Source organism: Phyllobates terribilis, unplaced genomic scaffold (assembly GCF_046119375.1).
Source record: "Phyllobates terribilis strain yellow unplaced genomic scaffold, ASM4611937v1 Scaffold_261__1_contigs__length_2674298, whole genome shotgun sequence".
Taxonomy (NCBI): Eukaryota; Metazoa; Chordata; class Amphibia; order Anura; family Dendrobatidae; genus Phyllobates; species Phyllobates terribilis.
Window position 1 is genome coordinate 1,861,268 of NW_027363021.1, and position 20,233 is coordinate 1,881,500.

General features: G+C 47.4%; 1 protein-coding gene across 1 annotated transcript in view; it reads right to left on the bottom strand.

Moving 5' to 3' along the window:
• The window catches only part of LOC141219309 (pentatricopeptide repeat-containing protein 1, mitochondrial-like), a 644,632-nt gene that overhangs the window by 387,713 nt on the left and 236,686 nt on the right, over nt 1-20,233 (bottom strand). The gene's annotated exons all lie outside the window — the stretch shown is intronic.

Sequence of the window (20,233 nt, forward strand, 5' to 3'; positions counted from 1 at the left end):
ATTATATGGGGGGTGACATCCTGCATGGGGCATTATGTGGGGGGGATATCCTGCATGGGGCATTATGTGTGGGGGACATCCTGCATGGGGCATTATGTGGGGTGGGACATCCTGCATGGGGCATTATGTGGAGGGGACATCCTGCATGGGGAATTATATGGGGGGTGACATCCTGCATGGGCCATTATGTGGGGGGGCACAGCCTGCATGGGGCATTATGTGGGGGGCACAGCCTGCATGGGGCATTATGTGGGAGGGACATTCTGCATGGGGAATTATATGGGGGGTGACATCCTGCATGGGCCATTATGTGGGAGGGGGACATCCTGCAAGGGGCATTATGTGGGGGGGGCACAGCCTGCATGGGGCGTTATGTGGGGGGTCAAAGCCTGCATGGGGCATTATGTGAGGGTCACAGCCTGCATGGAGCATTATGTGGGGGGTCAAAGCCTGCATGGGGCATTATGTGGGGGGCACAGCCTGCATGGGGCATTATGTGTGGGGTCACAGCCTGCATGGGGCATTATATGGGGGCACAGCCTGCGTGGAGCATTTTATGGGGTCCATTATTCTATATGGAGCAATATATGGAGCTCATAATACGGTATAGAGGACTATGTGGTGCCATTATACTGTGTGGAGGACATTACTGTCCGGTCTGCACTGTGAGCTGTGAGGATTCGCCGCTTTCTGAGTTATTGTGGAATTTACAATAGATATCGCTCATGTAATGTAAGAAGTGAAATCTTCGGCCTTGTACTATATATATATATATATATATATATATATATATATATATATATATATATATATTTATCTGCGGTATCTGTGCATCATGAATCGTGGTATGTGTTAAAGGGGCCACTGAGACTCTTTCGCCCAGGGCCCACGAAATCCTGGAGCCGCCCTGCAACGGTTATCATACATTACTATAACATTCTGGATAATGTGGGAGATCACACAGAGGAGGACTTACAGGTAATCTGTCACCAGGTGTTTGCTATGTATTCTGAAAGCACCATGATGTAGGGGCAGAGACCCTGATTCCAGTGATGTGTTACTTACTAGGCTGTGTGTGGCTGTTTCAATAAAATCAGTAGATTATCACTAGAAGACTATCTGTCTAGCCAGGTAGTCCTATTGCTCTGTACCCCTGCCTCCACCACTGATTAGCAGCTTTCTGCCTATGCACAGTGTACACAGAAAGCTGCCAATCAATGGTGTGGGCGGGGTTATACAAGACTCAGCATTCAGAGCTCTGCAGCAGAAAAAAATAGTGATTTTATCACAACTGCTCCACCGAGTAAAGTAATCAACACATGGAATCAGGGTCTCTGTCCCTGCATCATGCTTCTCTCAGACCAAATAGCATAAACCTGGTGACAGATTCCCTGTAATTCACATGTAATTAACACCATAGGGTCATCTACACTTAGAATAGAGACGTCCCATGGTTGTATGGGGGATAATACTGGACGAGTCATTCACACCCCATGATCTGATGACACACACGCATCCCCCTCTATGATACTTACGGATTCTTGGATCTCCGGGATCTCACTAATTCCATTGTTAGGATTCGACAGCTCAGTTGTTTCTAAAATAATGATGAAGAAATGAAATGTATTAGAGGATATTATTCCTACATAGATAATACAGCAATATAACGGAGAAATGACAAGATGTCTGTAAATGGGATTAATACTCGTTATATGGGGATTCTAAATATGAGAATATACGGGGAATCCATAGATAAATGTAATGTAAATGATGGAGGAACCCCTTCATAAATAACAAAAGACTGACCATCACTTCCGAAAAGAAAATGGGTGTGAACAGGTGCATACTAAGAGTAGCCATCCAAATACATAACTAACAAAGTTGCACTCTGTAACGCTATAGCATGTAAACATGAAATAAATGAAATTTGAATTGCATTACTGCTGTATAAAATAGGATAAAAGGAAGATACTTAGCGCATAATTTGGCCAATTCATGCATGGCCAGCAGCCACGGCAAGGCGACCTTCTTTTTCTGGGTGCATGCCAAGTAGCCACGGCAAGGTGACCTTTTTTTTTGCTGGGTGCACGCCCAGCAGTCACGGCAAGACGACCTTCTTTTGCTGGGTGCATGCCCAGGAGTCACGACAAGGCGACCTTGTTTTGCTGGGTGCATGCCTAGCAGCCACGGCAAGGCGACCTTCTTTTGCTCGATGCATGCCCAGCAGTCACGGCAAGGCGACCTTTTTTGCTGGGAACCTATCTCCACCCATCAGCCCGGGGTGGTTTTAATTACAACAGGATCCTACCTACCCATATAAATGTAGGCTTCAGCCTAGGAGAGGATTCACATTAGGAGAGGATTCCAACAAAAAGATCGCCTTGTCATTGGCTGCTGGGCATTCATGAATTGGCCAAATTATGTGCTCAGTATCTTAGTTTTTTCCCATTTTCTAGAGCAGTAATGCAATTTAAATTTAATTTATTTCATGTTACTTGCTATAGCACTGCAGAATGGACCCTCCATCACATGAATGAGGAAACCCCCACCCACGCTGCACATATGAGTGATGGTAAGAGAGCTGAAACATAGGAGAGATTTGCAAATTAGCCTGGAAGTGCACTGGGGGCGTGTCACTGCACTTGGATTTCTTCTTTCACGCCCCCAGTGCACTTCCATTCTAATTTGAATATGGTGTCTACTTTACATTTCTCCTGACTGGCATATTGGATTTCTACAAACAATTATTATTAGGGGACAATGGCCTATACCGTCACACCACTACTTCTATATGTAACAATGTGCTGCCAGGTTCCCATTACACAGAGTAGAGAGTAAATCTAACATTATCCTCCGTCCTCTGTAATATCTGGACATTCCTTGTAGAAGGTCGGGTGATCGCTCACCTGTAATCAGATCGCTGTTCAGCTCCGGCTGACTCCTATTAGGGTCAGGGATTTTCGGGGTCACATTTTGCCCATATTTGGCGTCGCCTCCTGTTGTTTCCTGATAGATATAATGTATATAATTACTATGTGGAAGATTTCACTAAATCACCAAATACATAAATCATGAAGGACTAAACCAACATTTACAGATGCACCAATTGTAACGATACAAATCCCGCGCCATCTTCAGACCTTTTCTCAGAAAGTCTCCTCAGATACGGTGGATTAAGATACGTCTATTAATATTGATCCTTACCGGGCGTTCCAATGAGCGTTCTAGTATAGACAGGACTTTTTCGGCCAGTTCTTTAAAGACAGCCAAATCTTCAGTCTGAGATCTTTCTTCAGCCTATAAAGAAGGAAAAATGGAAAGGAGAATTTTGAGATGAGAGCGGTCAGAATGGAGGCGGAAATTGTATGTGACATCGGTTCTCTGTCTGCAGATACAATGACTACATACTGTATTTGGGGACTCGTTGTGTTTTACCGTATTTTTTGGACTATAAGATGCCTTTTTTTCCACAATTTTTGACCTCCCTTCTAACACTCTCGCACCCCTCCAATCTATCCTAAACTCTGCTGTCTGACTAATCCACCTGTCCCCCCGCTATTCCCTGGCTTTTCCCCTCGCTCCGCCAATCCCTTCACTGGCTCCACATTACCCAGAGACTCCAGTTCAAGACCCTAACCTTGGCATGCAAAGCCACCCACAACCTGTCTCCTCCATATATCTGTGACCTAGTCTCCCGGTACTTACCTGCACGCAACCTCCGATCCTCACAAGATCTTCTTCTCTACTCCCCTCTTATCTCCTCTTCCCATAATCGCATACAAGATTTCTCCCGTGCATCCCCCCTACTCTGGAACTCTCCACCCCAGCATATCAGACAGATTATTAATAATAATAATTGTCTGAATGTAGCTTACCAGGGGGGTGGCTGTGGTGGAGTGAGGTCACAGGAAGTAGGGTCACTGCTGCAGGAAGCCAGCAGTAGAAGTGGGGCGCTCCTGCGGGCCAGCGGGGTGTCCAGGAGGTGCGAGGCTGCGGGCCCTGGGCTTCAAGGAAATGTTAGCGGTGATTTAGGAGGGGAGTCCCCGCTCTGCCCATTGATTTTCTGGCGGTGGGCTTCAGGCAAATGGCCGCTGGAGGCAGTGCATGTGCAGATTTAGATCTCGGCTCAATGACGAGCTGAGATCTCAATTTGTGTATTGGCCATCTCCAGCAGCCTACTTCTTGAAGCCCACTGCAGAGAAATCAATAAGCAGAGCAGGGCCTCCCCTCCTGAATTACCGCTAACATTTCCTTGAAGCCCAGGGCCCGCAGCCTCGCACCTTCTGGACACCCCGCTCCTCCCAGCTTGGGGCCCACAGCAGCGCCCCACTCCTACTGCCGACTTCCTGCAGCAGCGACTCTGCCTCCTGTGACCTCGCTCCACTGCCACCACCCCCCTCAGTAAGAAACCGAAAATTCGGACTATAAGACAGGACTATAAGACAGACCCCCATTTTATTATAATAAATGTTTTTCCTATTTACCTCCCAAAAAATTTTGGTGCGTCTTATGGTCTGCAAAATACGATATATTAGAAGAAAAAGCTTCTATCCCTCCATTATTATCTATTAATATTGAGATGTTCTGTGCAGAGTGTCCGCCACTTACCTGGTGTAGTAATTTCCTGATGTTCTGAAGTAAATCCGTCAGATAGTCTGACGTTAGACGACGTTGTCGGTGTTTGGTCAGGCAATCCTTTACTAGCTCCATCACCAGCCGGTGAGTGAAGCTGAGGACGCCATCGGGTGGTAGAAGCACACTGTTAGGACGATTGATCATAAGGATCAACAATAGTGCTTTTACCTGAGAAATGTCCAAAACAATTCCAGCCATAGTGAAAAACTGCAAGTGCTATCAGTCACTATAGAGCCAAGAAAGGCACGGGTGAGCCTATGTGCATTGTATATATAGCGACTGTGAGCAGTGATGTCACCATCACCTGTGATGTCATCACGGAATCTTGTGATAGAATCTTCACGGAGCAGCTCTGCGCAAATAGAATGCGGCCTGGTAATATATAAAGTGAAAACACCATACAATTAACTACCCATGTTATCATGGCCGTTCTATTTTATATCCAATTAGAACACAACCAGGATAAAGGTGTGTTCACAAGTTGGATTTTGGCAGCATTTTTTTTCTACCTCAAAAATCAAAGGAGGCAGGAAAAACGCTGCTTAAAATTCAGGTGTTTTTACTTGTGTTTTTTTTTCCATTCATTTGAATGGGTGAAAAATGCTGCAAAACCTCTGAAAGACTTGACAAGCTGCAGATTTAAAAAAAATGCAAAAAAACAGCATGTGAATGAGATTTCAGAAATGTCATTCACTAAGATGGTGCTGTAAAACACAGCATTTTTGCTGCAGAAGAAAAAACAGTGAATACACCCTAAAGATATCCTCAGTCATATTATGGGAAATATTGTATATTTCGCATTTATTATCTCACGTGTTTTTCTTCACCATAGAACTTTTAAGGCTGTGTGCCCACTATGCGTTTCTTAGGCGTTTCTGCAGCGTAACTTCCGCCGCGGAAACACTTAAAAAACGCTTGGTGATAGGTCTGCAATGGTCCCCAATGATAATCCGCATGTGCTGTGCACATGCTGCAGAGATTTCCGCTGCGGATTATCATTGCGGAAAAATCCGCAGCACGTCCTTTAATTTTGCAGAGTCGCTGCGATTTAGCCGCCATTGACTTGCATTGGAACGCATAACATCCGAATGACTAAAAATACACATGTGGATACTATACGACTCAATGCATGGATGGTACCCGGGTCAGGAGATGAAGAGACTCTCCTCCAGACCCGGGTACCATAGTACCTGTAGTTAAAATAGAATTAAAATAAAAAATAAACATATACTTACCTTCTGATGGCCCCTGTCTGCTCCCGGCGGTGCTGCTGGCTCTTCGGCTGCTCGCGGTGGTAAAATGACCTTCCATGATGCCATTTAGTCATGTGACAGGTCACGCGACCGCTGACATCGGCGGTCGCGTGACCTGTCACATGACTAAATGACGTCCTGGAAGGTCCTTTTACAGCACCGTGATCCGCCGAAGACACCGGACGCACCAGAGAAGAAGATCGAGGACCATCGGAAGATGAGTATAATGGTTTTTTTTTATTTTTCACCATTATTATTCTTTTTTTTTATTATTGATGCTGCATTTGCAGCATTGTAACTTGGTCACACTATATAAATCCATGCCGGTTGCATGGAATTATATAGTGTGACCAAGTTGTCAAGCACTTTTCCAAGTGATGCTAAAATCACTTGGCAAAGCGCTTGACAATCCAGGGAGATGCAGAAACGCTTAGGAAAAATCCGCAGCATTTCTGCATCGTGGTCATATATCCTAACTCATTGGCGAACTGTTATACAAGGCTATATTCACACTAGACGTTTTTTTAGCGGGCTTTTTTATGCAAATTTTCAGCTGTGTTTTACAGTACCAACAAAGTCTATGAGATTTCCGAAATCTCATGCACAAAGCTTGCTTATTTGTCCTCAGTATTTTGTGCTTTCCATGGCTTTTTGCAATAGAGTATGTCACTTGTTTCAGCGTTTTTCACCCATTAAAAAAAAGGGTGGTGGAAAAATATGCCGAAAAAAAGCCTAGTGTGAACATTTTGCTGCGTTTTTAGTGAAAAAAGCAAGTATGTGACACACATTTACTTTTGTGATTTTCCCAAGTTTAAACCATCTTGTCTTGGTCACCTGATATAGCAGCTTGGATTATTACAGTTTAATTAAATTAGTGATGCCTACAAAGTAAACATTGGTTGAGCTAGGTGTGAGATTGAACAACACGTGTGGCCCAGGGAGGTGTGAAAATGAACAATGCCTGAGCAACTCAATGGCAAACCATAATGTGAAAGTAAATAGTGTCCTACAAATTCAATGCACTGCCAGGGTCTTAGATAAACTATTCCAGACCAATTCACCCCCCCCCTATTACATTTGTAATGTGTACTTTTTCATGAACATATGTCTTGCAATGGTGACCTGTTTTCATGTGTCTATGGTGGAAGCAAAGCTGAACTTTGGGATCCTGAAAAACGCACCAAAAATGCACCAAGAACCACTGCAAAAAAACACACCAAAACCTGCGTTTTTGACGCTACTTCTTTCCTGCCAAGAGATTATGTTTTGCTGCAGAAAAAAAACACCTAGTGTGAATATAGCCTAAGACTTACTCTGCCAGCATTAATAGTCAATATTCTGTATACAAATAGGACTCCAATCCATGTATTCAGTTTATCATAAACAAGCCTGAGTTAATCTGCCAAATACACATAGTATGCTTTCTCATAGGTGAAATATAAATCCTGTTAAAGGTCCAAGTTGCAGCAGTTAAGTAGAACAAAACAGACCTCTTCATTCTTTGTAGGTGGAAAAACTTTCGAAATTTTCAGTGTATCAAGTACTTATACTCCTGACTGTATATAGTATAATTGCCGCACTGCTACATACAGGTGCTTCTCAGAAAATTAGAATATCATCAAAAAGTGAATTTATTTCAGTTCTTCAATCCTAAAAAATGAAACTCATATATTATACAGAGTCATTACAAACAGAGTGATCTGTTTTAAGTGTTTATTTCTGCTAATGTTGATGATTATGGCTTACAGCCAATGAAAACACAAAAGTCATTATCTCAGTAAATTAGAATTAACAAGAAACACCTGCAAAGGCTTCCTAAGCATTTAAAAAGGTCCCTTAGTCAGTTTCAGTAGGCTCCACAATCATGGGCAAGACTGCTGACTTGACAGATGTCCAGAAGGCAGTCATTGACACACTCCTCAAGGAGGGTAAGCCACAAAAGGTCATTGCTAAAGAAGCAGCTGTTCACAGAGTGCTGTATCCGAGCATATTAATGGACGTGGAAAGAAAAAGTGTGGCAGAAAAAGGTGCACAAGCAACTGGGATAACCGCAGCCTTGAAAGGATTGCTAAGAAAAGGCCATTCAAAAATTTGGGGGAGATTCACAAGGAGTGGACTGCTGCTGGAGTCACTGCTTCAAGAGCCACCACACACAGACGTATCCAGGACATGGGCTACAAGTGTCGCATTGCTTGTGTCAAGCCCCTCATGACCAATAGACAACGCCAGAAGCGTCTTACCTGGGCCAAAGAGAAAAAGACCTGGACTGATGCTCATTAAATTTTGCATTTCATTTGGAAATCAAGGTCCCAGAGTCTGGAGGAAGAGTGGAGAGGCCACAATCCAAGCTGCTGGAGGTCTAGTGTGAAGTCTCCACAATCAGTGATGGTTTGGGGAGCTATGTCATCTGCTGGTGGAGGTCCACTGTGTTTTATCAAGACCAAAGTCAGCGCAGCCGTCTACCAGGACATTTTACAGCACTTCATGCTTCCCTCTGCTCACAAGCTTTATGGAGATGGAAATGTCATTCTCCAGCAGGACTTGGCCCCTGTCCACACTGCCAAAAGTACCAATACCTGGTTTACACACAACAGTATCACTATGCTTGATTGGCAGCAAACTCGCCTGACCTTTACCCCATAGAGAATCTATTATAGAGAATCTATGGGGTATTGTCAAGAGGAAGATGAGACCCCAGACCCCTCAATACAGATGAGCTGAAGGCTGCTATCAAAGCCACCTGGGCTTCCATAACACCTCAGCAGTGCCACAGGCTGATCCCTCCATGCCACATTGCCGCATTGATGCAGTAATTGATGCACAAGGAGCCCGAACAAGTATTGAGGGCATTTACTAAACATACATTTCAGTAGGCCAACTTTTCGGATTTTAAAAACATTTTTCAAGCTGTTGTTATGAAGTATTCTAATTTACTGAGATAATGACGTTTGTATTTTCATTGGCTGTAAGCTATAATCATCAACATTAACAGAAATAAACACTTAAAATAGATCCCTCTGTGTGTAATGACTCTATATAATAGATCCCTCTGTGTGTAATGACTCTATATAATAGATCCCTCTGTGTGTAATGACTCTATATAATAGATCCCTCTGTGTGTAATGACTCTATATAATAGATCCCTCTGTGTGTAATGACTCTATATAATAGATCCCTCTGTGTGTAATGACTGTATATAATAGATCCCTCTGTGTGTAATGACTCTATATAATAGATCACTCTGTGTGTAATGACTCTATATAATAGATCCCTCTTTGTGTAATGACTCTATATAATAGATCCCTCTGTGTGTAATGACTCTATATAATAGATCCCTCTGTGTAATGACTCTATATAATAGATCCCTCTGTGTGTAATGACTCTATATAATAGATCCCTCTGTGTAATGACTCTATATAATAGATCACTCTGTGTGTAATGACTCTATATAATATAGGAGTTTCACTTTTTGCATTGAAGAAATGAAATAAACTAACTTTTGATGATATTCTAATTTTGTGAGAAGCACCTGTATATAGTATGAAGCCCCACTGCCCCATATCTGTATGTATAATTTGATGCACATGACTCGCCCCCTGGGCCGTGGGGTACACGGAACCGGGCCTTCTAGTGTACGGTGCTGATGGGGGTAGTAGTGGTAACCCGATCCCGTGGCTCAGGGTGGTCAGACCAAATGGTGGCAGTCTATTTATCAGTGTTTTGAATGTCCGACTACGCCACCCGTGGATTGCGGTCAGGGATAACCGCCGCTGCGAGGCAGACTGCTGAGGCTGGTGTTGGTGTGCAGCACAGGTGTAGGATAACTCCCCACGGGAAGAGTGTAGCCTCAGGGCAGTGTAGGTGGATGTTGGGGGTGATAGTGCAGGCCGCAATAGTAAGAGTTCAGAGTCCGCTTCAAACAGTTCAGGGTCTTTATTGTAGATATTATTAATGACCCAACAGTACCGGTTAGGAATGGGCCTGGGTGTCTGAGAGCATTCGGGCGAGCCCCACTGGTCAGGGTGAGTGTGTAGGCCTACCGTTCTCTCTATGCTCTTTCTGACTATCCCCCTTTTCGTGGTGTAATAGCCCACGTCCCTGAACTGGCCGTGTACTTCTCGCCTGTATGGCATGCGACTAGGGCCTTGGGTACCTGTTGCTTGCTCCTCGCTGTACTGGTCCCTCTGTGTGGCGGAGCCTCCAGGATTCTTAGGCCAAGGGACCTGAAATCCCTCGCAGGTTGGTTCTCTGCTGCTGGGCTTCTAACCCTGACAGCCCCGGACCCCAATGCCCGGTAGATTGGTTCTCTTCCAGGACCGGCTCTCGTCGCCTCTGTCCCTGGCTTGCAGTTTCTCCTCTGCCTCACGGACTCCTCAGCTACAGCTGAACTGTCCCTCCTTCTCTGGGACTAGTCTCACTCCTGAGCTAGGTCTTCCAGTTCTCTCTAACCCTGCCCCCAGTTCCAGCTTTTATAGGGGCAGCCAGCTCCCCCTGCTGGCCTGGGACAGGAGGTGCTGTATGCTAATTGTCCCTAACCAGTGGACCTCCCTCCTGCTCTCAGACACAGATTATTGTTTGTGGCATCCAGGCCTGGGGTGACACATTCTCCCCTAGTAAAATTTAGTACTTCGGACTAAACAGGAACCACAAATACAGGGTATAAATGACAACATAACATATACACAAGTATATTTTGTCCTTGAGGTCACAGCGCTTCCGTGACCGGGTGTCCATGTCACCCAACAAGGTGAAGTTTTCCACGGTGTGGGGACCTGTTTCCATAAACCCCAAGTTCCTGGCCTTGGGCGTGGCGACAAGGCTGAGCTCTCTACTTTGGGCCACAAGGAGGCCACACCGGACAGATTTTTCTTCCGTGGCCATCTTCGAAAGAGGGCACCAAGTGCAACTATCTACAAGACAGTTCCGGTTATTCAGCGTCCATAACCTGTTAGTCCATGAACTAGAAAGACTGGAAAAACATAATTAGCAACCAGGCAACAAACATAAAACATTTACAATATACAGCATTTAGATCTTCCAGCGAGCTGGTATTTGCCCCCTAGTGCTCCGGGTTGACCTGCGTAACCCACTGTCCGGTGGTGGTCTAACCTGACTTTCCCCACTAGCATTCAGGGTACAGCTTCTAGCTGGGTTTACAGGCAGTGCAGGCAGCTATCTGCGGGTCCTTTGGCTTACCGCAGGTATGGCAGGCTCACTGTCAGCAGAGGGTTGACTCTCTTGGGCTGCTGGCATGGGTTCTTCTGCCTCTAGGGCTGCTTGGTCTTCTGATTCCTCCTGCTCTCCTGTAGGTTCCTGCTGGGTTGGTTGAAGGAAGTGTAGGACGGGTACCACTATTGCATCATTTATCCGAGTCCAGGACCGGGGGAACTCTCCAAGAACTGTGCTGATCATTTCTTTCTTGTCTTCTGCGGGTTCAAGGTCATCTTGATCTTCTCCTGCACTCTGTAGTTGCTTGGGGCACCTTTTTAGGTGGTCTCTGGAGACGGTGCTAGTGGTTTCTCCTCCATCCTTGGTAATTACACATACCTTCGGGTTGTTGTGGTTGGACTGCAGTACTGTGTACGGGTCGCTCTCCCACTGGTCATCTAGCTTGTGAAGCCTTCTCTTCCGCTTCAGGACCTGCTCACCAGGTTCCAGGGGACCAGCAGGGGCGTGTTGGTTGAAGAGCCTCTCTTGCTTTTCTCTCGCTTGAGCCAGACTCCTCTCCACACTCTCCTGTACCTTCTTGTACTGTAGCCGCCGTTCCGTATCCCAGTCCGCGTCTGGGGAGGTGTCCTCGGGGGTCAGGACTCCCATCTCCAGGTCTATCGGCAGCTTACCTGGTCTTGCCCTCATCAGGTAAGCCGGGGTGCAATTTGTAGCATTCACCAGGATATGGTTGTATAAGTCTATCAGGTCTGGCAGCTTCTCCGGCCACAGGCTGCGTTCTTCCAGGGGCAACGTTTTGAGGAGATCAATGACGATATTATTCATTTTCTCACATAGCCCGTTGGTTTGTGGGTGGTAAGACGTTGTCCGAATCTTCTTACAGCCGTAGAGGTTGCAGAACTCCTGGAAGATTTCAGCCTCAAACCCTGGACCTTGATCTGTCAAGACCTGTTCCGGATACCCGTGTGGACGGCAGAAGTGTTGTTGGAAGGCTCTGGCCGCTGTTTGGGCTGTCAAGTCTTTAACAGGAACCACCACCAGGAACCGGGAATAGTGGTCCACTATTGTCAGGGCATAGACGTAGCCCAACCGGCTTGGAGCCAGTTTCACATGGTCCAGAGCTACCAGCTCAAGAGGCTGCCTGGTGATGATGGGCATCAAGGGCGTCTTCTGGCTGGTACCGTCCTTCCTTCTGAGGTTACATGGGCCGCAGTCCCTGCACCACTTCTCTATGGCCCCTCTCATTCCGACCCAGTAGAACCGCTCTCTCAGTAGGAACTCCAGTTTCTTCCACCCGAAGTGTCCCGCTCTGTCATGGTAGGCCTCCAGGACCATTGCTGCATCTCGTCTCGGGACCACTACCTGCCAGGTCAGCTCGTGCGTCCGGTGGTTGACAAGCCTTCTGCACAGCTTACCTTCGTAGAGGAATAGCCTGCTTTTCTCCTTCCATAACTGCTTGGCTTCCTCTGGAGCGTCCGAGCCAGGGCTAGCGTCTGCCTGGGTCAACAGGTCTTTCACCAGGCGAATTGCAGGGTCACTATCTTGCGTTTCAGCCCAGCCGTGGTGAGGTAAGGGATTGAACATGACAGTGGTCAAGTCTTTGTCTCTTACACGGTGGGAGTACTGAGTGGCCCCGTACCGGTGGAATGCAGGGAGCTCTATTTCCTCCAACTCATCTGGATCTTCTCCCTCATCAGGCAAGTGGGGAATTCTCGATAGGGCATCTGCATTGGCATTGGCTCGGCCTGCCCGGTACTTGATGGTGAAGTCATAGTTTGCTAGCCGGGCCATCCACCGCTGCTCTAGGGCACCAAGTCTCGCATTGTCCAGATGTGTCTACGGATTGTTGTCCGTGTACACAGTGAACTTCACAGAGGCCAGGTAATGCTTGAAACGTTCTGTTACGTCCCACACCACTGCCAAGGACTCCAGCTTAAAGGAGCTGTAATTCTCCGGGTTTCTCTCGGTGGGCCTCAGCTTCCGGCTGGCGTACGCGATCACCCTTTCTCTGCCCTGTTGGTTCTGTGACAGTACGGCTCCCAGCCCCACATTACTGGCGTCTGTGTGGAGGATAAAAGGCTGGTCATAATCAGGGTAGGCCAGGATCTCATCCCCCGTGAGGGCCATCTTCAGCTGGCGGAAGGACTCCTCTTCCGGCTTGTCTCACTTGAAGGGTGGCTTTTGGCTTCTGGTCTTAGATTGTCCTATAAGGAGGTCCTGCATAGGGGCTGCCATCTTGGTGAACCTGGGGATGAACCTTTGGTAGTAGCCTACCAACCCGAGGAACTGCCTCACTTCTTTTATGTTAGAGGGGCTTGGCCAGTTCTTTATTGCCGTGATTTTGTCATGGTCGGGGGCTACTCCTTCTGCACTCACCACATGTCCCAGGTACTGTACCTTCGGCTTTAACAGATGGCACTTGGAGGGTTTCACTTTCATGCCAAAGCCTGCCAGGGCATCGAACACCTCGGCCAGGTGCTTTAGATGGTCCTCGTAAGTCTTCGAATAGACAATCACGTCGTCCAGGTAAAGTAGGACCGTCTCAAAGTTTCGGTGCCCTAAACAGCATTCCATCAGCCTCTGGAAGGTCCCGGGTGCGTTGCAGAGCCCGAACGGCATATAGTTGAATTCACTTAATCCCATCGGGGTGGTGAAGGCGGTCTTCTCCTTATCAGCCTCTGCCACAGGAACCTGCCAGTACCCACTAGTAAGGTCCAAAGTAGAGAAGAAATTAGCTGAATTTAGTGCGACCAAAGACTCCTCTATTCTAGGCAACGGGTATGCGTCTTTATGGGTGATACGATTGACTTCTCTATAGTCCACGCACATTCTCATAGTACAGTCTTTCTTTTTTACCAGAACCAAGGGGGCTGCCCAGGGGCTACAACTGTCTCTAATGACCCCGGCTTCCTTCATTTCTCTCAGCATGCCCTTTGCGTTCTGATAGTGTGCGGGGTGGTACAGATCTGTATCTTTCTTTTATTGGTGGGTGGCTCCCCATGGGGATGTGGTGTTCTACCCCTTTCACTCTGCCGAAGTCTAGCGGGTGCTTACTAAAGATTCTCTCGTACTCTTGAACCACCCGGTAGACTCCTTGTTTTTGGTGCAAGGGAGTGGAGTCAGCACCCACGTGGAGTTTCTGGCACCAGTCCTCCTTGGGTTTCTGGGAACCATTACCCTCTGCTTGGGGAGATGGAGGCAAGGGTTCCATGGCCCTGACAGCATTGTGTTCAACAGTATACAATTTGGCTAGTGTAGCGTACCAAGGCAAGTGTACTTCCCTTTCCCCAATGTTTAAGATCCAGACGGGCACCCTTCCATGGCGGACATCGACCACCCCCTGGGCTGTCAAAATGGTGGGCCTGCTGTCTGAGTACACGGGTTCTACCATGGCTTGGTAGTCTCTCCCTCTTAACCCGATTGCATTCCGACACCAGATCATTTCACTTTTGGGGGGCATGGCAATGGGGAACGGGTCGCTCATCCATTCCTCACGCTACCGATCTCACCACCAGACAGTTCTACCTGTTGCCATCTCATCAGGGCTCTTATCTCCTTCTGGAGGACCCTTTGCTGGCTGGAGCTCACATTCATCGCCACCTGCTGCAAAATTACAATTGCTTCTGAAAGACAATTTTCAATCACATTAGTACCCAAGGTTATTTTAGGGTGACTTTCTCGACGGTCAATGTCCACAATGATCACTCCCTGTGCCGGCAGTTCAACTTTACCAATCTTAATGGTCATCTCTCTGAACCCCACCTGCGGCACGGGTTGACCATTGCTGGCGATGATGCTCAAGTCATCATCTGGATAACGAGTTATATCAGTGTCACTCCAGTACTGCTTGAAAAGTACATATTGGATGGTAGTCACTTGGGACCCGGTGTCCAGCAGTGCACTCATGGGGATACCGTCCAGCACTACGGGTAAAACCGGGTGTTCCCCTACCTACTTATCACGCCAATTAGATGGGCCTGATGACCTTATGCCTGGGGGTTGGCCCTTTGCCCCAGGTCGGACCCATTTAAAGTACAGTACCTGGCTACATGTCCCGGCTGGCTGCAACGGCGGCAAATCGGCTGTCCATCCTCAGTGTAATGATCGGCGGGCCTCCCTCTGAACGACGGGATCCTCCTCCGTCGACGCCACGGGACATCCTCCGGACTGGAAGCCAGCTTGATTGGTCCTGACGGGTCCATCTGTAACGACTGTACGGTCCTGGACAATGCAGCAACACTCTTTGTTAGTTCTTGGACCTGATGGTGCAGGTTTGCAGGCGGGGATGGATTTAGGGCCTGCGCATCAGCCCCCACAAGGTCTGCGGGATAGGGCGCCGCCCCCTGGTGGTAAGGGATGGCAGGGCGCCGGGAAGCTACAGCGCCACCCGGTGCAGGTTCTCGGAGCACCCGGATGGCCCTATCGTTGAACTGTGCAAAAGTCAAATCGGGGTTCTGTAGGGCCATGAGGCGCAGCTGGGTTCTGTGGGCGCTGGACAGCAGACCTTCTATGAACTGGTCAGTCAATAGTTTATCTGTATCCTGCACGCTGCCAGGGTCAGCTTGCTTAATTGCCCCCAAGGCTTCCTGTAAATTTAGGGCATAATCTCGGATGCTATCTTGAGCTCGCTGCTTACATCCATAGAACCGCATTTTGATTTCTGCTGAGGTACGGGTATCAAAGGTGTCCCGTAGACAGGTCAGAACCCCCCTTACAGTCCTTTTCTCCTCAGCTGTCCAAGACTTTACCTCCCGCTGGGCCGCACCAGTTAACTGCCCTATCAGTATGCTTACCTTCTGTTCTTCTGTCAGGGGATAAACTTTGAACAGGCTATACAGCCTTTCTTTAAAGTCGCCCAAGGTATGCGACTCGCCAGCATACTGGGCATCCAGGCCGCTCCGGGGATATAGGCAGGGGTGGATTAAGAGTAGCAAGGGCCCCGGGCAGTTTAGAAGGCGCGGGCCCCCTCCACACACCTGATTTATCACGTGACATGTCACATGATCCCCTGTGATAGATCATGTGATAGTTCACAGGAAATTAATTTGGCATAATATTAATTGTGCTGCCTCATCTGAGAGCAGCACAATATTGGGGCAGATACCCTGATTCCAGCGATGTGTCACTTTTTCAGCTACTTGTTGCCATTTTGAGAAAATCACCGTTTTATCTGCTGCAGATCTAGCAGCTCTCTGAATGCTGCGCTCTGTATAGCCCCACCCACACCACTGATTGGCAGCTTTCTGCCCATGCTCAGTGTACACAGAAATCTACTGATCAGTGATGGGGGTGGGGTCCTACAGAACTTACTAGTCATCTAGTGATAATTACCTTCTGACAAATCAATGATTTTATCAAAACAACACTAAACAGCCCAGTAAGTGACACATTACTGGAATCAGTGCCTCTAACCCTACATTATGCTGCTCTCAGATTAGGTGGCAAAAACCTGATGACAGATTCCCTTTAAAAGAGCTGTAAAGACAAAAAAGTTTGTATTAAAAAAAATACAAGCCATTTGTTAAATTAACTTTTTTTCATTGTTAATTCACATTAGACTGTATCTTCAACACTTTTGTCAGCAGGTCTTATTACAGACTCTGAATAGGGCAGCTCTCTCCCTCTCCCTCAGCAGAAAGTCACAGCATGGTTAAAAAACTGGATCTTTTATGATTTTCTCATAATAAATAAAAAGGACATGCAAGTCCTCCAAACTATTTTTCGTTTCTCTATAGGGGAGGTCCTAAATCTTTCTTGCTCTTTAGTTGATCACATGTCAAAAATGCAAAGCATTTACTATGAACTCGCCTAAAAAAATATACACTTGGAGAGTAATATCATCATCTGCATGTAAATATTCCTTGACTCTAAGGGCTCGCTCACACTGTCGTATAACACGGCCGAATGCTATGTGATGTTTTATCGGATAGGACTCGGCTCTATGTTATACTATGGGACAGTGAGATTATTGGCATGAGAAAATAATCTCATTCGATATTCGGACCATGTGCACCCATACAAGTCTATGGGTGCACGTAAAACATTGGACTGCACTCGGATGTCATCCAAGTGCAGTCCGATGAACACTCACAGAGACTATGGAGAAGATGGAGAAAGTAAGTTCTCCATCTTCTCCATATCTGTGCTGCGAGAGAATCGGATCACACTCAGTTGAAGCTCTGACAGAGTTTGAGCCGAGTGTCATTAGCTTAATTGGCCCTATTCTCTTGCATGAGAGAATATATGGCTTAGTGAGTGGACCCTAAAACTGAATAGTAGTGACGGACAGGCACCACACAAGCGGGATCCATGTAGCTCTCAGATGTCATGTAGGTAGGGCTTCATTCCATGGGGTAGAGCTTAATTTCAAGGTATATAAAAAAAATGGACTTCAAATAAAAATTAAATAAACACAAAAAGCACTAATTGAATTATTTTTTTCATATTTATGTTTGCAGCCCCTTTAAAAACCCTTTGAGGACCAAGGCACATATATGTCCCATAGTTTTAAACTGGAAAAAAAATTGATTGAATAAAATTTAAGGTCCTCCAAGGTTTAAGTAGGTCATAAATTCATATGAATACTTGCTCATACAATTGCACATGCCAAAAGATGAAGAAGAACAGAATCAAAAATATGACATTAAGTGGAACACTTACAGGTATTCAAGGTGAAAGAGACCAGCAAAGGCATCGTCTCGAATGACAGTAAATGAGTTAGAATTCAGCAAGCTGAAAATGAAGACAGCAGGTTAGAAGCGAACCAGACTTTATGGTGCTCAGAATTAGTCAAGCAGAATTTATTGACTGCTCTTGCAAAACACTGAGACTCCCGCTGTGTATAGATGGCTCCGTGCGGCCTCCCGCTGTGTATAGATGGCGCCGTGCGACCTCCCACTGTGTATAGATGGCGCCGTGCGGCCTCCCGCTGTGTATAGATGGCACCGTATAGATGGCTACGTGCGGCCTCCTGCTGAGTATACGTGTATAGCTGGCTACGTGCGGCCTCCTGCTGAGTATAGATGCCGCACGGCGCTCCCCCCAGAGACAGCAGGAGGCCGCACAGCGCCATCTATACTCAGCGGGAGACCGCACGTAGCGATCTATACACAGCAGGAGGCCGCACGGCGACATCTATACTCAGCGGGGGGCCGCACGTAGCCATCTATACACAGCGGGGGGCGCACGTAGCCATAGCCATCTATACACAGTGGGGGGGCGCACGGCGCCGTCTATAAACAGCGAGGGGCCGCACGTAGCCATCTATACACAGCGGGAGGCTGCACGGAGCCCCCCCAGAGACATCAGGAGGCCGCACGGCGCCAACTATACTCAGCAGGAGGCCGCATGCAGTCATACACACACACAAACATATACAGACACGCATAAACACATTTGAAACACAAAAATACATACAAACAGGCATCACACAATGACATCTGCCCACACACACACACACACACACAAACAGACAGACATCACACACACACACACCTGCCCACACACACACCTGCCCACACACACACACCTGCCCACATACACATCTGTGTGTGTGTATGTATAGTGTGTGTGTATAATGTGTGTGTATGTATACTGTGTGTGTATGTATAGTGTGTGTGTGTGTGTGTATAATTTGTGTGTGTGTATTTTTTTTTTAAGTTAAAAACAAGTAAAATGCTTGTGGCATCAATATCAAGACTCCAGATATAAGGGCCTATTCACACTGAATTTTGCAATGCATTCATCTCCTCTTTCCAGGCTTCTATCTAAATCCCTGAAAAATGGCATTCAGATGTGCCTTGACATAGCCATTGATTTGAACAAAGGCAAACCGAGGCTAAAGTCTGAATCTTTAGGCTCCATTTTCTCTGCTTTCAGATGTCTCATTTCAGACAGCACAATCCTGAATTTCAGGGATTCAGTTGTAAGCCTTGTGTAAAGACCTGAATGCAGCGCTGAATGTAGTGTGAATAGGTCCTTACATCCTACACCACCTCAGGGGATTGTTGTTATGGAGTATTGCCCCTGGGTGGCCGCAGTTATGACCACCACCAGGGCTCGCGGTCACCCACCCTAACTTTGGTATTCTGGGGAGCTGGTATAATGAATATCTGAGAAGAGCCCTAGAGAAGCAAGAACATTGGACAACCAAAAGGTGGTGGCCTCAAGTCAGGTGTAGTGTTCAACAGGGCAAGACTTTCTAACCTGCCCACACACACACACACACACACACATATACACACACACACCTGCCCACACAGACACACACACACACCTGCCCACACAGACACACACACACCGGCCCACACACACACACACACACACACCTGCCCACACACATACACATCTGCCCACACACACACACACACACACACCTGCCCACACACACACACACACCTGCCCACACACAAACACACCTGCCCACACACAAACACACCTGCCCACACACACACCTGCCCACACACACACACACCTGCCCACACACATACACACCTGTCCACACACACACACCAACACCTGCCCACACACACACACACCTGCCCACACACACACACACCTGCCCACACACACACACACACCTGCCCACACACACACACACACCTGCCCACACACACATCTGCCCACACAGACACCTGCCCGCAAACACACACACACACCCATATACACACACCTGCCCACACACACACACACACCTGCCCACACACACACCCACACCTGCTCACACAGACACCTGCCCACACACACACACACACACACACACATATACACACACACACATATACACACACACACCTGCCCACACAGACACACACACATATACACACACACACATATACACACACACACCTGCCCACACAGACACCTGCCCCCACAGACACCTGCCCACAAACACACACACATCTGCTCACACACACACACACTCACCATCCCCCGGCTCAATTCCTCCTGCCTGCTCTCTCTCTTTTCCGGTGCAGCACTGCAGGCCGGGGCGCACTGTGTGACGTCACAGCTAGGAGACACAGCCGCGCACAGGGCCATGTCTCCTAGCAGTGACGCGGCCGGGCCAGCACAGGGAAGTTAACTGCTGCAGTGCTGGCCCGGCCGATGAAGAAGTAGCGGTGGCCGCTGCTGGGGGAGCAGTCCAAGCCCCCCCCTCCCGCCACTGCTACCGCTAT